The 20,131-nt window shown below is 38.0% G+C and overlaps 1 protein-coding gene across 1 annotated transcript in view; it reads right to left on the bottom strand.

The window, feature by feature from the left end:
- LOC136881288 (putative E3 ubiquitin-protein ligase UBR7) overlaps positions 1–20,131 on the bottom strand; it is a 69,786-nt gene that overhangs the window by 8,029 nt on the left and 41,626 nt on the right. The gene's annotated exons all lie outside the window — the stretch shown is intronic.

The raw sequence follows: 20,131 nt of genomic DNA, 5'->3' as shown, positions 1-20,131 counted from the left end.
TTAACTTTGTCCGGCTTCTCGGATAAGTGGTGAACATCCTGGCCTTTGATCCTTGGGAATTGAACCCGGGGGTCCAATCAGGTTGAGGAATTTAAATCTTAAATGTTTCATTTCCTAGGTTCGGGGACTGGGTGTTTGTGCAGTCCCCAAGATTCCTGCAACTCGCACACCACAAGCAACACTATCCTCCACCGTAACACGTAATTTCTCATTCACAGGAGATGTCGCCCACCCTCGCTGTAGAGTCTGCTATACAGGATACAAGGGCTGCACCACGCTAGCAAGAGCCGCACAGAATTATTATTATTATTATTATTATTATTATTATTATTATTATACCTTAACTTCAACATTGCTGTTAACAAAAGCATGTGTAGAGCACGTGGCAGAAATTGAGCCAATTGGCAGATGTTTTTTATTGTCTTCATACACTTTCACAATAATGGTTTTAGTTAAGCAGCTAAATATTTACCTTTTACATTGTAAGCTCACTGGACAAAAAATTAGTGACCCTAGTTTGCACGCACAGATGGACTGTTAAGCTTGTACAGATGACACAGCGAACGAGTCCCACGTTCAACAGCATGCCTCTACGTGAGTATAAGACAGTAGCGATCAGTGAGACATTGATGATTTAAGCGGGCAGATGTCGACATGGGTAGATTGTAAAGATTTTGACGGAGTGGCAAAAAGGGGCAATCATGTTTGGCTGCGCCTATGGCCATAAGGTGCGTGAAGTTGCTCGATTTGTTGGCGTTTTGCAATGGAATGTTGAACGTGCCTAAAAGCAGTTGTGTACTACACGTGGCCACGAAACAAGTCAGAATTGTGGTTGGAAAAAGATCCTGACTGATAAGGACCGGAGACGAGTTACACGACTTGTGAATCAAAATCGCTTCCAAAATAGACAGAAATTGCTGCAGTCAGTGAATGAAGGTCCATCGCAACCTTTCAGCGAGAGAATACTGCGATGGGAACAGCAGCCAATGAACATTTGGAGTCTGCTATCTCGCAAGAGGCCACTGCTCATACAGGCACATAAAGCTGCACATCTTCAATGGTCTAGAAATCATTGAACGTGGACAGTAACTGACTGGCGGAACGTAATGGGGTCTGACGAATCATGTTTCTGCCTGTATTCCAATGACGCATGTCACTGAGTGCACTGAAGGCCAAAAGTAGCATTTCATCCTGGATGTGTGCAAGGAAGGTCAGGTTCAAGCCCGAGGTCGATCTGCGATGTTTTGGGGGTGTTTTTCGTATCATGGATTGGACCTACTTACTGAGGTGACCACTAACATAACCAGCATGTTTATTTAAACATTCTGGATGATCAGGTGTTGCCTTTGTCAACATCTGCATGGTGAGTATCCTACCGATGCCTTAATTTTTCAAGATGACAATATCAAACAAAGTTCATCAGGCTGGACGCATATGTAATTGGTTTTATGAACACTCCCCCACCGTATTACACCTCGATTGGCCTGCAAAATCATTAGATTTGAACCCAATTGAAAATATGCGGGACATGGAAGAGCGGGTAAAATGCCCCCTCCAACAATTTGGTGTAATTGCACAAATCAAATCCTCAGTGAGTGGCTTAACCTGGATGCGGCATACTTGTACAACCTTGTGGACTCATTTCCTAACCGAATCCAGGCGGTTATAAAGTCCAAAGGTGGAGTTACATAGTATTAAATTATGCTTGTGATGATTTCTCCAGGGGTGACTAATTTGTTGGCCAGTGAGCTTACTTATTTCGTTAATCTTGTACTTTGAAAACTGATGTAGCTTCTGACATGATATAAATAATTATATCAGTAAGTTAACCAGACATTCTGCTTTCAGCACTGCAAATAATTATTATATAGTTGTAGCCCCCTTCAATATTTCCTGGACAAGATGACTAAGCCAGGCCAGGTACCTCCAAGCTGGCCTGACATGTTGCGGTCTCTCCTCTTTTTTTCTCTTTGATTTTCCCACCAGTCTTCTGGAAGGTGCAATGTGAATGTTCTGTCTCTAGCCGAGGCCCAAAGATTCTAGTACTCCACTATAAGGACATGAAAAGGAGGCTAGTTGCGATCAGTCAGTTAATAGTTGGAGCTAAATGGCAGTAATGCTGAATGTTTTGTCACTATGTGTGTAATACCTTGGAGTTCTGACTGGATTACTGTATATGTACTGATGTAGAGTGGGTTTGGAGCTGGATGGCAGTAGTGTTGGTTGTCATTACTGTCCCACCGGAATCAGAGTATCGTCGTGAACTGAGCAGAGTACTATCTGTGTATTGTCTTGAAGTACTGTGTGTGTACTACCATACTTGGGAGTTCGTGTGTGGAACAGTTGGTGTGGGTTGAGTTGGACCAGAGCTAACAGCTGTCATGAGGAATATAGTAGTGCTGGTTAGCACTGTTCAGCTGTTGCTGTTATGTAATTGCTGTTTTAAGTTGTCAGTGTTAAGTAGTTTACTGTGTGGAGTGGCCACATGAATTAACCGTGTGAGTGGCAGACTTTCTCTGGAGTCAAGCTAAGGAACAGTCATCGTGTGGTGGTCAGAAGCCCCGTGTTCGTATCTGTCTATATGCAGCATCTGTACAGGGTGACTGGACTTGCGAGAAGTGAAAGTATGGCAAGCTGTCAATCAAGATTTGCAGGAGGACGCCCCTCCAGGTAAAGACAGCCCAGCTGGAGTCCTGCTGTGAGAGACTTGTATACAGTCAGCAACTAGTGGAGTGTGGTCATTCATAATTGAATATAATTATTTATTTATTTCTGACTTACATATGTGGCGAAGTTAGGGCTCACGGCCCTCTCTTACACTTAACCAATATAAAGAATAAAATTTAAAAATGTAAACATAAAAGTACGACAAAGAAATTTTACACAGAAATAATACTACAGACAGACAATTCTAAGACTAAGTTACATATCAGTACGGCAATTAGTGTGACAATATTAATGATATTATAAAGAGGAAATATAGTAATAAGAATGACTGAAGTGCATGATTGATGAAGAAAACCCATTCACACAACATACACACAATGACTCGCACAACTCGGTTATATGTTCCCAGGAAAACTTTCGGCAGGCATATTTGAATTTATGAGAGGAAGTAACGTGCTGAATGTCCATTGGGAGTGTATTCCAGAGTCTCACTGCAGTAACTAAAAAGGAATGATTGTAGGAATTCTTTCGATTTAGTGGAATTTCAAGTAGGGAACCAGAACGGGTACCGATTTCATGGAATGAGGAAAGGAAACAAAAATTAATTTTTTTTGCTATTGGCTTTATGTTGCACCGACACAAATAGGTCTTATGGCGATGATGGGTCAGGAAAAGGCTAGGACTGGGAAGGAAGTGGCCATGGCCTTAATTAAGGTACAGCCCCAGCATTTGGCTGGTGTGAAAATGGGAAACCACGGAAAACCATCTTCAGAGCTGCCGACAGTGGGGTTCGAACCCACTATCTCCTGAATATTGGATACTGGTGGCACTTAAGCGACTGCAGCTATCGAGCTCGGTAAAACGAAAATTAGAAGATAGGTAAGTAGGAGTGTTCATCGAGAGCACTGGGTAAACAAGTGTCGTTAGGTGAGAATTCATTCATTTATACGTAGCCACCCCAATGTTTCGAAATATGGTGTAACATGAGCGTCATGTTGAAGTTGGAAGGCATATCATATGCATGAGTTTTGTGCTCGTTGAAGTCTCAAAGCTTGTTCGGCATTTAGATTGACTAGTACCGTATCAGAGTAGTCTAAAATTGGGAATAGCAGTGCTTGGATTAATTTTAATTTAAGTTTTTGAGGAAAAGAATTCTTGTGAAGTTTCAGGGGATATAGAGCTGCATTAACCTTTTTACATACCTTTGTCAAGTGTTCATTCCAGGTCAGATTCTCAATTTTTTTTTGCTAGTTGTTTTACGTCGCACCAACACAGATAGGTCTTACGGCGATGATGGGACAGGAAAGGGCTAGGAGTGGGAAGGAAGCGACCGTGGCCTTAATTAAGGTACAGCCCCAGCATTTGCCTGGTGTGAAAATGGGAAACCACGGAAAACCATTTTTAGGGCTGCCGACAGTGGGGTTCGAACCTACTATCTCCCGAATACTGGATACTGGCCACACTTAAGCGACTGCAGCTATCGAGCTCGGTCAGATTCTCATTGATGGAGATTCCAAGATTAGTTACGTTTTTAAGGTACGGTATAGCAATGTCATTATGATTGGAGGAAGATTGATACTGCTTATTACATGTAATAATTTAGAGTTTCCTATGATAATACTATGTGTTTTACGAGGATTTACGATTGAGTGTTTTTTTTAGAATATCTGAATTAATATGCTGACTGTTTCATGTAAATTGTTTGTAGTGTGTTTCTTTATCTGAAGATCATCAACATATAAGGGGTAGTTGCAATACTGAAGTGTGGAGGATATGTCATTAATATAAAAGACGAACAATAGGGGCCCTAGAACACACCCTTGAGGGATTTTACAGCCCATTGGGATCTTCGATTGTTCACCACTATGTAAGGGAAGACTTTAAGAGCTTGGATAATAGTATGTCTATATTTACAGTGTCGAACGCACTACTAAAGTCAAGGAGCGTCAGTGTCGTCACCTGCCGTTTGTCCATTGCTAGTCTTGTCATCTGTTACCCAAAGAAGTGCAGTCGTACTACTGTGTCCCTTTCTGAAGCCAGATTGCAATGAGTCAAAAAGAGAATGTCTGGTTAAGAATTCTACTAGCTGCTTGTGTACAACTCGTTTAAGAACTTTTGAGAGAGGGGGAAGAATCGAAATAGGCCGGTAATCAGATGGCACATTTGCTGTTGTATGCTTTAATATTGGGGTTACTAGAGCATCCTTCCATGCAGTTGGAAACGTCCCTGTGGTGAGAGAGTAATTTACAATGTGGGTAATAATTGGTAGGACCAAGCCAATGTCTTTTATAAAGCCTACTTGGATGTAATCCGCTCCTTTAGCTTGTGACTTTGAATTCAAAATACACTTTACATTATTTACACTGACAGGGTGAAAAGAGAAATTATGTTAGTTTTTTGTAGTCTTTTATTTAGATGGATATTATTTTGAGGTTGAGATTCCTTTATTGGGTTAGTTACGAAATGAGAGTTAAGAGTATCAAAAGATACAGTTGGCACATGTGGTTCTTAGTATTTTCCAACTCTCATAGCTCGAAGATGGTTCCAGGTTTCACGTGCATTTAAGTTCCTTGTTACATTTTTAATGCGATTAAATTTGCTGTTGCGAATTAATTGCTTTGTTCTGTTACGTAAAATACGATACTGTTCAAAATCTAGTTCATTATTTGTTTCTTTGTATCGGCACAACACTGCGTCACAGCGAGCCATTGTTTCTTTTATATTGCTAGTTATCCAAGGTGTAGGTGAGCGAGTGACTAACTTAACCCTTACCCCTCGAATTAAAGTTCTCTACTCTTATTTTAAATATAAATTTTTATATTATACGAACCTGTATTCATCTTTCACGATTTTGGAGATAGCACTTGCTTTTAAATGATGTAGGTAACGCTATAGACGTTTACAGCAAGCTATATTGGAGCAAATAAAAGCAATACCGTATGTGAAATTTAAGACAAATTATTTTGCATTTTAATAATTATATTATTATTATCGTTATCGCATACTGATTGGTTTTGTTAATAATTTCGTGTACAAATTATTGCTAAAAAGCAATTGAAAAACTCTATTCAGTCTCTGGTTTCATACCTCGTTGTAGTTTGTAGGCTGAAACCACTGTAAACGGCGATTCCTTGAAATCTGGATCTATTGATTTATAATTGTGCCAGCCGTCAGCATCAGGTACAGGTTGGATTACGGTACACAAACCGACCGGTCAGTTCACTTTTAGGCATCGTGAAATGCTATTAGATATATTCATTACGAGCAGAGGTGCAAAAATAGTGTGGTTTCGTGTGTTGCCTGACATACAACACATATATGACTAGAAGAGCACATGGAGACCATGTTTGTTTACTGTCATTCAAGCTTTCGTGTGCGTGAATGGACAGCTGACGGCTACACTGCCATTTAAATAATAGATTTTTGACTGACTGTCAAATAGTATCTGGATTCTAAATAATAGATTTTTGACTGACCGTCAAATAGTATCTAGATTCTACAAAGTTCCACGTGGAACCAAAAGATGGCAGTACAGTCGTGTATTTTATCAGCTAATGTTATGTCGGGTCTCCCCCGACATGCAACCGGAACGGGAATATCGTAATGTCGGGCCTCACCCGACAGACGAGTGGTAAGGGTTAAAACAAATTAAAATAATAAGCGAGTTATTCCACCTTGTTAATACAAATTAACAACACTGCAGACTTCGCGAGAACTGAGACAGAGATTGTTTCAATAGGAGTTCAGTAGGTTGAGGGTTGGAGGCAATTGGTGAAGGTACACAAGGGTTATTGTCATCTTGGAATACACTCGGGTCAATGACATTCAGGAATGCCTCATCTACCGTAACAGTAGTTTCAAGGACACCAGCTGCTAACATGGGTATGTGATACATTCCTGGAACAAACACAGATAAGTTGATAACGCGCGCGCACACCCACCCACACAGTCTCTATCTCCCCCTCTCCCTGACAGACACATGCAAATAATTACATACACATAGCATACATTTGAAAATTCAATAAAGACAAATAATAATAATAATAATAATAATAATAATAATAATAATAACAACTGTACCGGGTGGTACACCCCTACGCCGCCCGTTTAAATCTTCCGCCTTAAAGTACTCCTCTACAGGATAAACAGTGAACTTGAAACTGGACCAACTTAAATTTTTCCTCTGAAGATGTCACTGTGTGAATTTCGACTTGTTTTTGATTACTATTTATCAAGAAGTTTGGACATTCTCTCATAGATGTCACTGCCGCAGAAACTATGATCATGCACCCTGGTGCGAAGTGAAGGAACTTTATTTGAAGAAATTTTGTATTCATAAGTTTGTTCTTCACTAAATTTTGTTCATTCAGTTGTGGGTTGGCAATATTTATCTTTCTTTCCGCCAGTTTTGAATTTAGCCAATCCAGAATTTCTGTAATTAATTTCTAACCAAACACTGGCTTCTTCTTCATTTTGGTGTGTAACTTTAAACTAACCAATAAAAGTGAGAGAGTGTGGCTTTATTATTCATGAAAGGTCTCGAACTTTCCCCGAGGGTTTATAAACTACGGATTTTCAAGTCTCTTGGCCACTCGATCAACATCTAAGTGTGTGGACGTAAAGCAGGAGGCGGGAAGCACCTCTTTCATCAGGCAGCAGGTCTTCTGTAAGGTAATGGACATTTAACATCTTTATTTTTTGCTAGCTCAGCAGTTTAACCCGCGGGAAAGGTCCGAAACCTTTTACAATGTAACCTCATTTCCTAAATATGTAATTTTCTGCAGGCTTATGTAAAATCTTACTTAAATCTGTAACTGTAATTCAGGGATAGAGAGTGATTTACCCTCTCAAGCTCCCATTCATTTTGGTTTGAGGTGACTGTTTTGGTAACTGATTTTCTTCTTTTCCTTAATGTTTTAAATTTCTTCCTTATCCCTTTCAGACCGTGTACGCACAATTGTGTGGGCTCGTATTTTATTTATGTCTGAGCTTATTTGACGTTTACTTGGCGCTAGACCGGACTGCAGTGCTTGTGCGGGACACGTAGCATGTACTTCAGCTGTTTTTATTTAGTACTTGACCACCAGGGGGAAGGAAGAAGAGTTTAAAAATACACTTCATTAGCAATATGGCGGGAAGCAGTAATGCCTAAAGTAAGTATTTATTTCATTCATATTAATCTAGAAGCTTTACTGAATATCAGAATATAATCAAGGAAGTGTGTAGATTGTGTAGCAAACGTAAATTGTGAACTTACAACATCGTACGTAACACCATGAGGTTTTGAATGTTGATACGCACATATGTGCGGGCTAGGTTTCCTTACAGGCAATGCATGCAGGAGTGCTGGGTGTTGTCGCAAAAAGGACCGAGAAAGAAAAACTCGTATTCTACATGAGAAATGTAATGTATAAGATTTTAACTGTTTAAAATCGTTCCACACTGTAAAATAGAACATTTGATCATGTACATGTGCATATTCACATGTACTGAGATGATTTTTTTAAATTTTTTATTTTTTGCAAGTAGTGAATGAAGTCCTGACACGCACAATTGTGTGGGTTCTGTTTTGCAGCTGATAGATCTTATTTTGTAAAATAAACTGTAAAAACATGTATTTGAGAGCATTTTATTAAGTTTTTGACGTTTTGACACCTCCAGATTTCATTCAGGTCCGACGACAAGCTGCTGCTGCCAAAAGGGCAGTAATGTCAAAACTCCTCCTCAATGTAGAAAATGTAACGTTTACTTGTGTTTGAACGAAGATTTAATTGTTTTAAGTTATTCCCCACTGGAAAATAGAACATTTGATCATGTACATATATATATTCACATGCATTGAGGTAATTTTTCTTTTTTGTAAGTAGTGAAGTAAGTCCTGACACGCACAATTGTGCGGGTGCTTTTTTTCAGATGTTAATTTTTATTTTGTAGAATAAACTAAAAATATATGTATTTAAGAGCATATTAGTCAGTTTTTGATGTACAAACAAAAATTCACACCGCCAGTTTTCTTTCAGGTCTGAAAGGGTTATACGAGTCACCTCCATAGTTTGAGAATAGCCCCTGTTTCATCAGCTTAGTGTCTTTTAGGTTTTAAAATGTGTATTTAGGAGTGCAAGTACACGCATCCATTCTTTTTTGGTATTCTGGACCATTTACTTAACTTGTTTTTTCCTGCTAAGGTCCAGTAGATTGGGTACTAGATACCCCTGTGTCATTGTTGTAAGTTGTGCCTTGATGGCTATTAACTGTAAGGTCTGACATTGCCTTAAATAGGCTTGAAAAACTGAGAGCACGTCTGCTCTTTTCTGGTGTTGTAAGAATGCCTCTGGGAGAGGCTTGAGGTTAAAAGTTGGGAGCAAGTGCTCCATGTGGTAGGGGTTTTCTGCCCCTTTGAACAAATTGTGCTTTTGTAAAACTAGGGGTGTGTAGCCAGAGAGTGTTAAAGTTCTGGAATCTTGGATCTTTCTAGTCTTGTTTCCAAATTGTTATTTTCACAAAGCGAAATGTTGTTAAGGTTTTGTAGTTGATTGATTGTTAACATTTAAAAATATAAGCTTTATTTTAAATTTTAAATTAACTTTGATTCTGTAGTTAGACCCATTCATCCCAGCACCTTCTTTCACCTCTGCTGATCCACCAACCACGGTAACAATAATAATAATAGTAATAATAATGTACCAGGAAAAGTTCGTGGGTTTAGGGCATGAGAAGGACCTCAGGTAGTGGAAGTTGATTTTGGAGCCGATACACAACAGGATAGAATCGCAGGGCGAATAATAGATGGTTATACTTTTTCCAAATAATTTATTAATAATGTTGAATGATTCATCACCCTGCAATATTAATATAGGACTCAGATCTTTTATTAAAATCAAAAGTTTAAACGTAAATCTTCTTGAATTCAGTTCGAGAAAAATAAATAAATATCACTGATCCTATAGTCTTTTTAACTTTCGTGAAAACATGAAGTATCAGTTCTTCACCTAAAGTCTTTCTAAGTATTAATTTATGAAATTAACACGTACTTATAATTGAAAATTGAAATAAGAATTTAAATTTCTGTTGAAAGTTTCTTAGTTTGTTAGCCTTGAAATATCGAACATTTGAAAACCCTACAGTTCTTCTATGAAATATGAATATTCAATTTTGAAAAATAAATTTGTCATTAAAGATGAACTTTTGAGAAACGATGAAAAACTACGAAATATTGTTCACACGCAGCACTGAAAAAATCACTGTTCAAGATTGATAAGAAAAAGTCAGCCAGTTTGTGACTACTCACTTAGTAAAGAAAATTTGGCTTACAAACGTTGATGTGGAGAATGGGAGCCTGGAACATTCCGCGGTGCGGACGGAGACTCGAACTCTAGGTTCCACGAAGAAACCACGTTGACGTCCCTCGATGGGTACGATGAGATGATGTTTGAGGTAGCTGGGTCTTGTAGAATTTCACCAAGATTTCCGCTGCTCGTGGAGGTGATTTTAGCACACGGAAAGTTCAATTGGCGCGAGTAGTAATTACAGATGCTATCATTCACTGTCAAACACAGTTCAGTTCGTATTTTAATTTTATGACGTTAAATGAATAATTACAGTCCTTGCTGCATAAAACACTATTTAAAATCGTCACTGAGAACGTCCATAAATACACAGTTCAAACACTTGAAAAAGTAAGTGTAATAATTCTCATCACAGTCTCTGAATCACTATCCTAGCAGATAACACTGATTTTCTGGTAGTGATAATATTATATTACCTTCGAAAAAATTCTTAATATTCACCAAGTTTATCACTGGAGCAAGTTGTGTCCTAATATGGCACGAACATTACGTAAATAAAGAGACACAGTTCAAGAATGTACTGTATTAGAAGGAATGAGTCCTAGAATAGTTAGAGTTATTGTACATGACAGTTTCCGTTTATTGTAGTAGTTCAATATTATGTGAAATTAACGAAGTCCACACGTCATGTTCTAGTCTGTGAATATCAAATATTTGACTTCGTACTTCAATGATTTCACACGTGTTATATTTCGAAATGTCTGTGAATTATATCGTAGTCGCGGCACGATAAACTAAGTACGATGCAACGTCTTTTACAAGTGCGACGGCGATTGATTTTCCCATAATTTCGTCTCCACGAAACGCGACGGAAAGTACTATCTTCGAGACTGCACTGACAGACTGTACGAGGGTCAGTCTCCCCTCTGTCTCACTCACACACACACACACATACTGCACTGCTCTGCACACTGCTTGTCAGCCTTGACATAGTGGCATATATATCTGCGCCGGCAGGGATGGCGTTCTGAATCATGCGACTGAGAGTGCTCAATCTTCTTAAACTTTATATTGTTATAACTCAAAAACTGCTGGACAGATTGCTTTGAAATTTACAGGATTTTACTTTTACGATGTCTGCTACAATTCAGCGTTGGTCCTGTTCAAATCGGTTAAGGCGTTAAAAAGTTCACGAAAGAAAAATTATTTCGAGAAATGTCTCTAGGGGAGGAAAGTTTCAACCGGTAGGTGACGTCACTTGACCTCGCCTGGCTCGCTCGTGGAGTCTGGTACATACTGGAATGTTCCTTCGCTCAGCTATTCGCATGTCTGACGGAAATTGTATGCTGAATAAAGTTTTTTCAATTGATATGTGCCAGGGCCTAGGCCTTCCTGGTACAATAATGATAATCCCTTTCGATAAACGCTAAGCTGAAACACTATAATTCCATAGTTAAACCAGAGGCAACGTATACTAGTGAAACTTTATTCAAATTAAATGTAAAATCTACAACATACAAATTATAGAAAACTGACAGAAGAATTCTTAGAACAATTATGAATAAAAACCACCAAGTTGATGGACAGTGGAGATTGTTGCCTAACAACATTGTCTATCGTGAATGTGAATCAATAATATCTACAATGCGTAAAAGAAGAATTTCCTTTTTCTGTCACATAACAAGATTACCAGACACCAGGATATTGAAACAACTATTTGATTACTTTTAAAAAAATAAAATCAATAATAATTGGTTCAAAGAAGTTCAGGATGATTTGGAAGAATTGGGTATAACTCGACAACAAATCAAAGACAGAAAAGAGAAGAGGATTTTGAAGAACAAAAGCATGAGTCTCAGTTGAACGGAAACAATATACTATATCGGACACACAAAGGGCTTCCAGGTCGGAGAGGATGAGAAAGTCCTGATAGAAGAAAAAGAAATTAACTCAAATGTATTGATTTAAGTACTCCAATGTGGGTGTAAAATATGTAAATAATAATAAATAATAATAAATAACAAATAAGGATATTAATAAAATTATACTAGAGTAGAATGCAGCCCGGAAGGCGGTTTCATTGCGCAGAGAGAGACAGAAGTATGAGGTGCGGTGATGTCAGTTTGGCTACTCATAACAGCATGAATGTGTAAACATATTTTCATCCAGTTATATCTTGAATTCTAAAGCGATGACCTAAATTTTTTGTGGGCTTAAAAGTTTCCTGATAGTCCAAATTAATTTTCAACATCAAATCCCGCGAAAGTTTTGAGGAAAATTTTCGAGATATTAAGGAAGGTAAATGGACGGGCCAGTTTCAATGCCATAGGATATTCGCCGTCTTTATACATATCAAATATTGTTGTATGCAGAACATTTTTATTGAAACAATCGAGGTCAGTCACTGGCTTCTTCCTCTTAGGGTTCTTCTCTGGCGACCTGAACACTGCATTATTTTTATTTCCGTAGCTTGTTTTATCCTCTGTACTGCTCGCAGGCCGATACCACACGCGAGTGCTGTCTTCTTTTGAGGCGTGGCAACATGCCGTTCCTCACCTTCCCCCACCTATGAACGCCTGCTGCAGCCTGCTTACAAAATATCCGCCTGTCGATGGAATACTTGTCTTTTTGTTCTTCCTGGATCTATCGTACACACGCAAATAGTTCCCTAAATTCGTTGATTATAATATTTACAAATAAAACTTGAAACATTCACTCATGACCCACACAAACAGACACCTCTTACTGAAATGATTCTATTGGCTCAGCGGAAAACACGTCATACTACAAAGAGTGCGAATGTTACTGCGCAACCCTCTTCAAACCGCCTTCCCGGCTGCGTTCTACTCTAATATATAGTTGAAAAGTTAGTCTAGAGTAGGGTTTTGCTAAGGTGTTGTACTCCCAGGCTTTAAGTGCACCTGCCGGTGAGCATTTCAGAAATAAGTAGAAGAGAAAGAGTTTGTAGGTGTGGGTGGAACTTGTGAATGCTATAGACTATTTTAAGAATTTGTTACAAATTAAGAAATCACATTGGAAGAAACAGTTAAGGAACTAGAAAACTATTTCATAGTAGAATCTACAGACACAGCGCGAGATATTTACTACACTATGGTATTGTTCATTTATCTGAGAGAGTTCAGTTCATCCACTGTTATGTTGTGTCTGGTTTCCCCTCTTTATACAACAATGCGTCCCTGTATAGTCGATACATTTCTCACTCCAAATTTATCTAGAATGCGAGCCGCAGTCAGGTCCTCCCTGATAGTGATTCCAGTGCCTGCTAACCTGCGCTTGTTACGAGAGACTTCCTCCCTTTTCCTATAGCTTACAAACTTCACTGTTATAGGCCGCTTCACTCCCGGCCCCGGCCTGCTAATACGATGAGACCTATCAATGTCCTGCACGGCAATGTCAAGGCCAAGTTCATCTTTAAACAACCTGCTGAAAGTTTGTCTGTATTCTCATTCGGTGATTCGGGATGAGTTCATCCTGCACTGCTTTCAGTTCAATTTCCCTATTTTTAATATCAGTTTTAAGTTCACTGATAATCTCAGTGTTGAATTCCAGGGTAGCTTTGAGTTGTTCAGCCACAGCATTTGTGACACTTTCAGTTATTGCCTCAACGATAGCTGAGAGAATGTCTTTCGACCGTAGAGCTTCCCTCGCCTGCTGAACAATGCTATCCGCTAGGGTCGCTTCACTCCCGCTTCCGGCTGCAGGTCCCGATTCGGTCCTGGTTCCCCGGCTGGCCACATTCCTCATGTCTCTTCCCATAATTAAATTTTGATTATATTTACAAAATCCACTGCACAGCACTGAGTGATGTCGTGATGTAAATAACACACACTTTTAAAGTTGAGATTCACTACTTTCGTAATGAATTACGCCTTTACTACATCTGTCAATGAACGAAAACTGGGAGCACACAGCACCAACAGCGATCTGCCATTTTCTACTGTATGTGTGTACTAATAGGGTCATCTATGTATTAAAAGAGTTTACTAAAAACAGTTCTGGCAAATCCGTCCGTCCGTTCTACTGGACTGATTTGCTTCATTTTTGTTTTATTCTCTCTGGAATTACCTGCGAGCGAATCATGAGACATTGATAGGTCTCTAAGTTCAGCCAACTTTGAGTAATATTAAATCAAATCATTAAATGATCCTTCCAATTGCAGGCGAGGCTTACCCTAACCAGCAATACATTTTGTACTTAGCAGGTTGCTAAGCGACTAACACTTTCAATATTCTGATATATGTGATTTTCATCCTTAGTAATGTCATTGCATGCAGACATGTCTGATTATCTGTCAAGCCAGAAAGTATACACTTCCTCTGATCATGGAAGAATACTATTCCCTGCTACATACTCTGATTTTCTAACCTTTTCCAGCTTCCAAATATATTCAACAGATGACAAGAGCGTTCCTAATAACTTACATGCTGCTAGGAGAAAAAAGTCTATGTACAAGCAGACCCCATCATGACATACGCCTCAAACATTATCTAGGGACACCTATCGACGGATAACCTAACTACACTACAAAGAATAAAGGCCATGTATCATAAACAAGTTCTCTGCCAGGTAAAAAAATGCTCCTTCGAGACTACTCTACGAGATCACAAGACAACCGTTCCATATACAAGAACTGCAATTAAAAATACCATTGCCTTTGCCACTGACGATATGATGTCAGAATTGATGAATTCTATGAACAGCAGCATACCATAATGTGCTTCTTATTATATGTTCACAAAACCATCTGAAAGGGCAGGCAAAACAATATGACGACAAGCATATCAAGATGCATTAATTATAGCGAATGCTGAAGAGCAGTACAGGTCCTCTAGTAATGAATTGAATTAGACTGATAAAACAGACAATGTTTTGTTTGTTACTCAAGTGGTGTTGGAAGTCAGAAAAGATGATGGTGGTGGTGATGTTAATGCTTGTTGTTTGAAGGGGGATTAACATCCAGGTCATCAGTTCAGTCAGAACAGAACCCATGTGCGACACATCACTGTAATAGGAGTGAATCTGCTGGTTTTAGCTGCGGTTGGGAACATTTCAGAGCATATGTGAATAGCAAGTACACATTTATATATCATTAGGTATCTTCTTGCGGTAGTTACTGCATGAAAATGAGACCCAAAGCCACATGAAAATGGAAGCTCAGTTAATTGCACTCCTGCAGATGAATGAAGGTCAGCAGAGGATGAAGAAGAATGTGTACGTGTGTGTACTAACCGAGTCATCATGAATTAAATTACATTGCTTTTGTTACGAATAAAATACTGTTTTATCGATCTAATTTAATTCTAGGATGAGAGAGAAAACATGCAAACTGCATGTGAAGTATTTCACTTTCCAGAATGTGCAAGATAGAGAAAACATTTTTAAACATTAAGCACGACAGTCTTGTTAACGGGATGGCATAGCTCGTATACACGCCATTTTTTAAAAATGTTGTGAGCCAAGTTGAAGAGTGTGAAATGGGAGCTAGTACACAAGCTATTTTCAAGCAAAAACAAGGCAAAAAGCTAGAGAGTGGTTAGAAGGCAATAATATAGAATTTGTTTAAAAATTTTGTGGAGAATTATCGAACTGTACCTTAAAACTCTACAGTGAAACCTCGATTCTCCGTTTTTCGAGGGACCATGAAAATAAAACGTACAATACGGGAAAACGGAAAATCCGGGAATGAATGAAAACCATCAACAATTTGGCTAAACATCACAAAAATGAAATATGTATAATTATAATCTTACAAAACTCCTAAACCAAACCAAACTACAGCCCCAGTGGGACTTTGCCTGCCAAGCGACCGCTGCTCAGCCCGAAGGACTCCAGATTACGAGGTGCGCATGGTCAGTGCGACGAATCCTCTCGGCCGATATTCCTGGCTCTGTAGATCGGGGCCGCCATCTCACCATTAGATAGCTCCACAATTTAAGGTAATCACGTAGGCTGAGTGGATCTGGAACCAGACTTATATCCAGGTAAAATTGTCTGACCTGGTCGCAATCAAACCCGGGCCTCTGGATGCGAGGCGGACATGTTAGACCACGAAACCGCATTAATTACCGGTACGCGAGTTCAAAATCTCGATACTTTATATTTAGTTTTACAGGGGAATCTTCGTCAGTTTCCTGTGAAAACTTCTTTCAGTTCAGCGACTTTGATTAGGCTAGCCAAACTCTTCGAAAAATCTAATAACGCCAAGCCCAACGACAATCGACCACAAGTAGTTTTTAATTCTCTCGTCTAATAAAATAAAGCACATTAGATACGAAAGCACCCAAAATGAATGCGAAATCAGTTCATTTCTTAATCTTTCATTGTAATTTGGTCTCCGGTATACTGTTCGTAGTCAGTTTCTGGAAATCTCGTACCGCGCAAATTAGGCCTACGTCGACTTTTAAAGGTTATGTTAAACTCGAAAACATGGTTTTGAATGAAAGTATCGATTCTTAAAAGTTCTCGAATGCATTATATGCATTATATTCAATTCTGCGCGTCACAAATCCAATCAAATTGAAGAGATAAAAGAAATATAAAAACTTCAGAAATTATGGTTATTCGTGACCTTGAGGTCATCTGGAAAGCGCGCTCACTGCACATGTCAGTACGAGTTTGAAATTATACCAACCATTTAAAATGTAACGTGCGCAGATAAAACGACTGCGGTTTTTGGTATTTTAACACGAAAACGCAAATTCCCAGTCTTACATTAGGACCTAAACAGTAATAGGCAATTCCAAGACCTCCCATGGCTTTCTTTTTTTAAAATTACATTTAGGTGCAACATGTGTTTTGGTCTCGCTAACAATCATGAACGATAATATCAAAAATACTGAATTTGTGTTAAGAAGCAGTTTCGATTCCTGCCTGAAAGCCCAGTTACTCTGCAGTGCCCTGAGCAAAGTGCCAAAAACCTCTTCGGCAGTACGATCGAAAAAAGTAAAAATATAAACATCTAACCCTGGACATAATATGGACGTTTTATAAGTGCGAACATTTGACGAAACTCGTTCCGTCTTCAAGCAGAGCTGTCGAAATGCGCCGTGTCTCCTTGCGATTGTTGTCGCCATTCTCTGCTTTATGATTTTCCGAGATTTTCTAAACAATACCACCCGAATGCGATGCTAAGATGGTCCCTTATGCAAGTTCACCGCCGATCGCTTTTCCAGTACCGGTACAGTACTTGCTTTAATTATCGCAGTGATGGGGCGTTAATGCCAAGATCCATAAATATGCCATAGCCGTTCTTTTGTGAGATACAGTTTATTAAAAAACGATTGATCGAGGATTTAGCGTTGATGGGACTGGAATTTCTGGACTGTTGATCTGGGAAATCGTTTCTTCGAGGAACGGATAATGCGGGACTTGTACAACGTGATTTAATTACGATGCTCGCGGGACCACGTAATTTGAACGTATATTCCGGGAAAACGTATTTTCCGGGAACGGATAATCGAGGTTCCACTGTACTGTAAAATTAACATCAGAATTTATGGGCAAGTACGCATCAGCTATTTAGAACATGTGGAATGAACAGGCTATGAAAGGAAACATAAATAATGTTTCTGATTTTACGTCCTACTAACTATTTTTACACTTTTTTATTGCTAGGGGCTTTACGTCGCACTGACACAGATAGGTCTTATGGCTTCACAATGAAGTATTTATTTATTTTCCACCTAGTCGATACAATGATTGCCTAAGGCAATTTTTATTGGTCAAAAGTGGTACATGTTTCGTATATTATCAACATCTTCAGCCACATAACACTGTTTAGATGAAAAATATAAAATTGACAAAGTAATGCTTTAGAGGAAGTGTCCTTGAAATTAACGTAAGATTGACAAGATTAAAACAAACAAATAACTCAAGAGAAAATATATAAATTATTTCTACAATAGAAAGCAGTCGTCAAGGAAACACTTGTACAATATTCCATAGAGAAATTGTCCTAATAAATATTCTTTTCTTAATAATCCATGAAAAAAGATCAATTTATAAATTAAAAATTATACAATTTATAAGTAATTATCGAAATGAAGAAAACCTGATATCACAGTGCGGCTCTTATTATTAATGTAGATGAAAATATAACTAGTTCCTAGTTGTCAAATCTTATTAAGCCTGCTTTCCTTTGGAACAGTAACTCCTGTCATTCTTTTACAGTTTTGCGCCGGGTGTAATATTGATGATGCGTTCTTCCTTGTTCTTGCACCTGAGGAGGAGGAGGAGCGGGGGATATAGGTGTGTCAAGAACTTCCTTGCTGTCACCTATAGCTTCAACTGAGGAGGAATAAGTTGTAGGGCTATCTGTAGGTGGAGAAATTCCAATTCTTTTTTCTTGATCCTTCTCAAGCATTTTCAAATATACTAGAATTTGATAATATAATGGATTCTTATATTCTACAGCCTCATTAAGGTTATCATTTTTCTTTATAAGTTGGTCTAGATGAATGTACAGGTCTTCATATGTGTTCATTAAGCTGCCCTTTTTTAACTTTTTTATGATGGTCAAGTCTTGTTCTATGTTTGTAAATTTATGACCTGTGGCAGTCATGTGTGATCCCATTGCTGAGAATCTTCTATGTTTTTCAGCATTCACATGTTCCAAATATCTAACTTTAAAATTGCGGCCAGATTGTCCTATGTATGTGTTCTTACATTCAAAGCATGTGAGTTTATATATACCGGAATCAAAAAATTTATCTTTTTCCGAGAGATTTATTGTATCATGGTTGAAAATACTATGTTTCATGTTGTTATTGGTGGAAAATGCAATTTTGAAATTTTTTTTTTTTTTTCTTTTAAATAAATTTGTTATTACATGAATGTTTGGATTATTATATGTGAACTTGATATATTTTTCAGTTTTACTAGGTTCGACTGCTAATTTAGATTGTTGCTTCTCCGAAAATTTATTAATTATTTTATCAATCATGTTATTGTTGAAACCATTCAAGAGGGCTTGTTGTCGGATAAACAACAGTTCTTTATTCCTTTCAGATTTGGACAAAGGAATACTAAACGCTCTGTTAATGTAACTATAATATGCTGATCTTTTCTGTGCCTTAGGGTGTAACGAGTTGTTCTTGATAGTGGTCAGTGTGAAAGTGGATTTTCTGTGTATTTTGAAAGAAAATCCTTTTTCTTCTCTTGTTGTGACTATGTCCAGAAAATTCAGTGATTTTTCAACTTCTTCTTCTAAAGTGAATTTTATATTGGAATCCAAATTATTCAATATATTTAAAACTTTATTGCTATCGGTGAGTCTGTTATCTATTATAGCGTAAACATCGTCCACATAACGTGTCCAAAAATCCAAACCCTCTATTTGATTAATAATTTTCGTGTGTTCCAAATAGTCTAAGTATATATTAGCCAATATTTCTGATGCTGGGGCTCCCATTGAGAGTCCTTTTTGTTGGTAAATTTTATTATTAAACGTAAAATAATTTTGATTTAACACGAATTTTAAAACATTAATAAAATCTTCAATTTCTGGTATGCTTACTAATTTGTTCTTCGTTAAATTCTTCTTAATGATTCTGATAGTGTCTTCTATTGGAATGTTTGTATACATGTTGGTTATGTCAAACGAACATGTCGTGTGAGATGATCCAAGTTTAAAATCTTTAACTAGATTAATTAATTAATTATCACAAAAGCAGATAAAGGAGGAACAGTTGTAGCCCTAGATAGAAATGTTTATATTGAAAAAACAGAAACATTTTTTAATAACAATTCGTTTAGTACAGTTGATAAAGACCCGACATCACGTATTCAGAGGGATCTTAAAAAACTATTAAAAAGCACGTCTTTCTTGTTTAATGAACATGATGTGCAAACATTAATAAATATGAACCCTAGACTCCCGACTGCAAGAGCACTACCGAAATTACATAAACAGGGAGAACCGATTAGACCTATCATAAATTTCAAAAATAGCCCCATTTATAAAACTTCTAGATTTATACATAATTTCTTATCAAGTAAATACGTATTTCATTGTAAAACACCTATCAAAAACTCAGTGGATTTTTGCAATCTAGTTAAAGATTTTAAACTTGGATCATCTCACACGACATGTTCGTTTGACATAACCAACATGTATACAAACATTCCAATAGAAGACACTATCAGAATCATTAAGAAGA

This window comes from Anabrus simplex, chromosome 9 (assembly GCF_040414725.1).
Source record: "Anabrus simplex isolate iqAnaSimp1 chromosome 9, ASM4041472v1, whole genome shotgun sequence".
Classification (NCBI taxonomy): domain Eukaryota; kingdom Metazoa; phylum Arthropoda; class Insecta; order Orthoptera; family Tettigoniidae; genus Anabrus; species Anabrus simplex.
The sequence above is the reverse complement of the archived record's forward strand: the minus strand, read 5'-3'. Positions and strand labels throughout refer to the sequence as shown.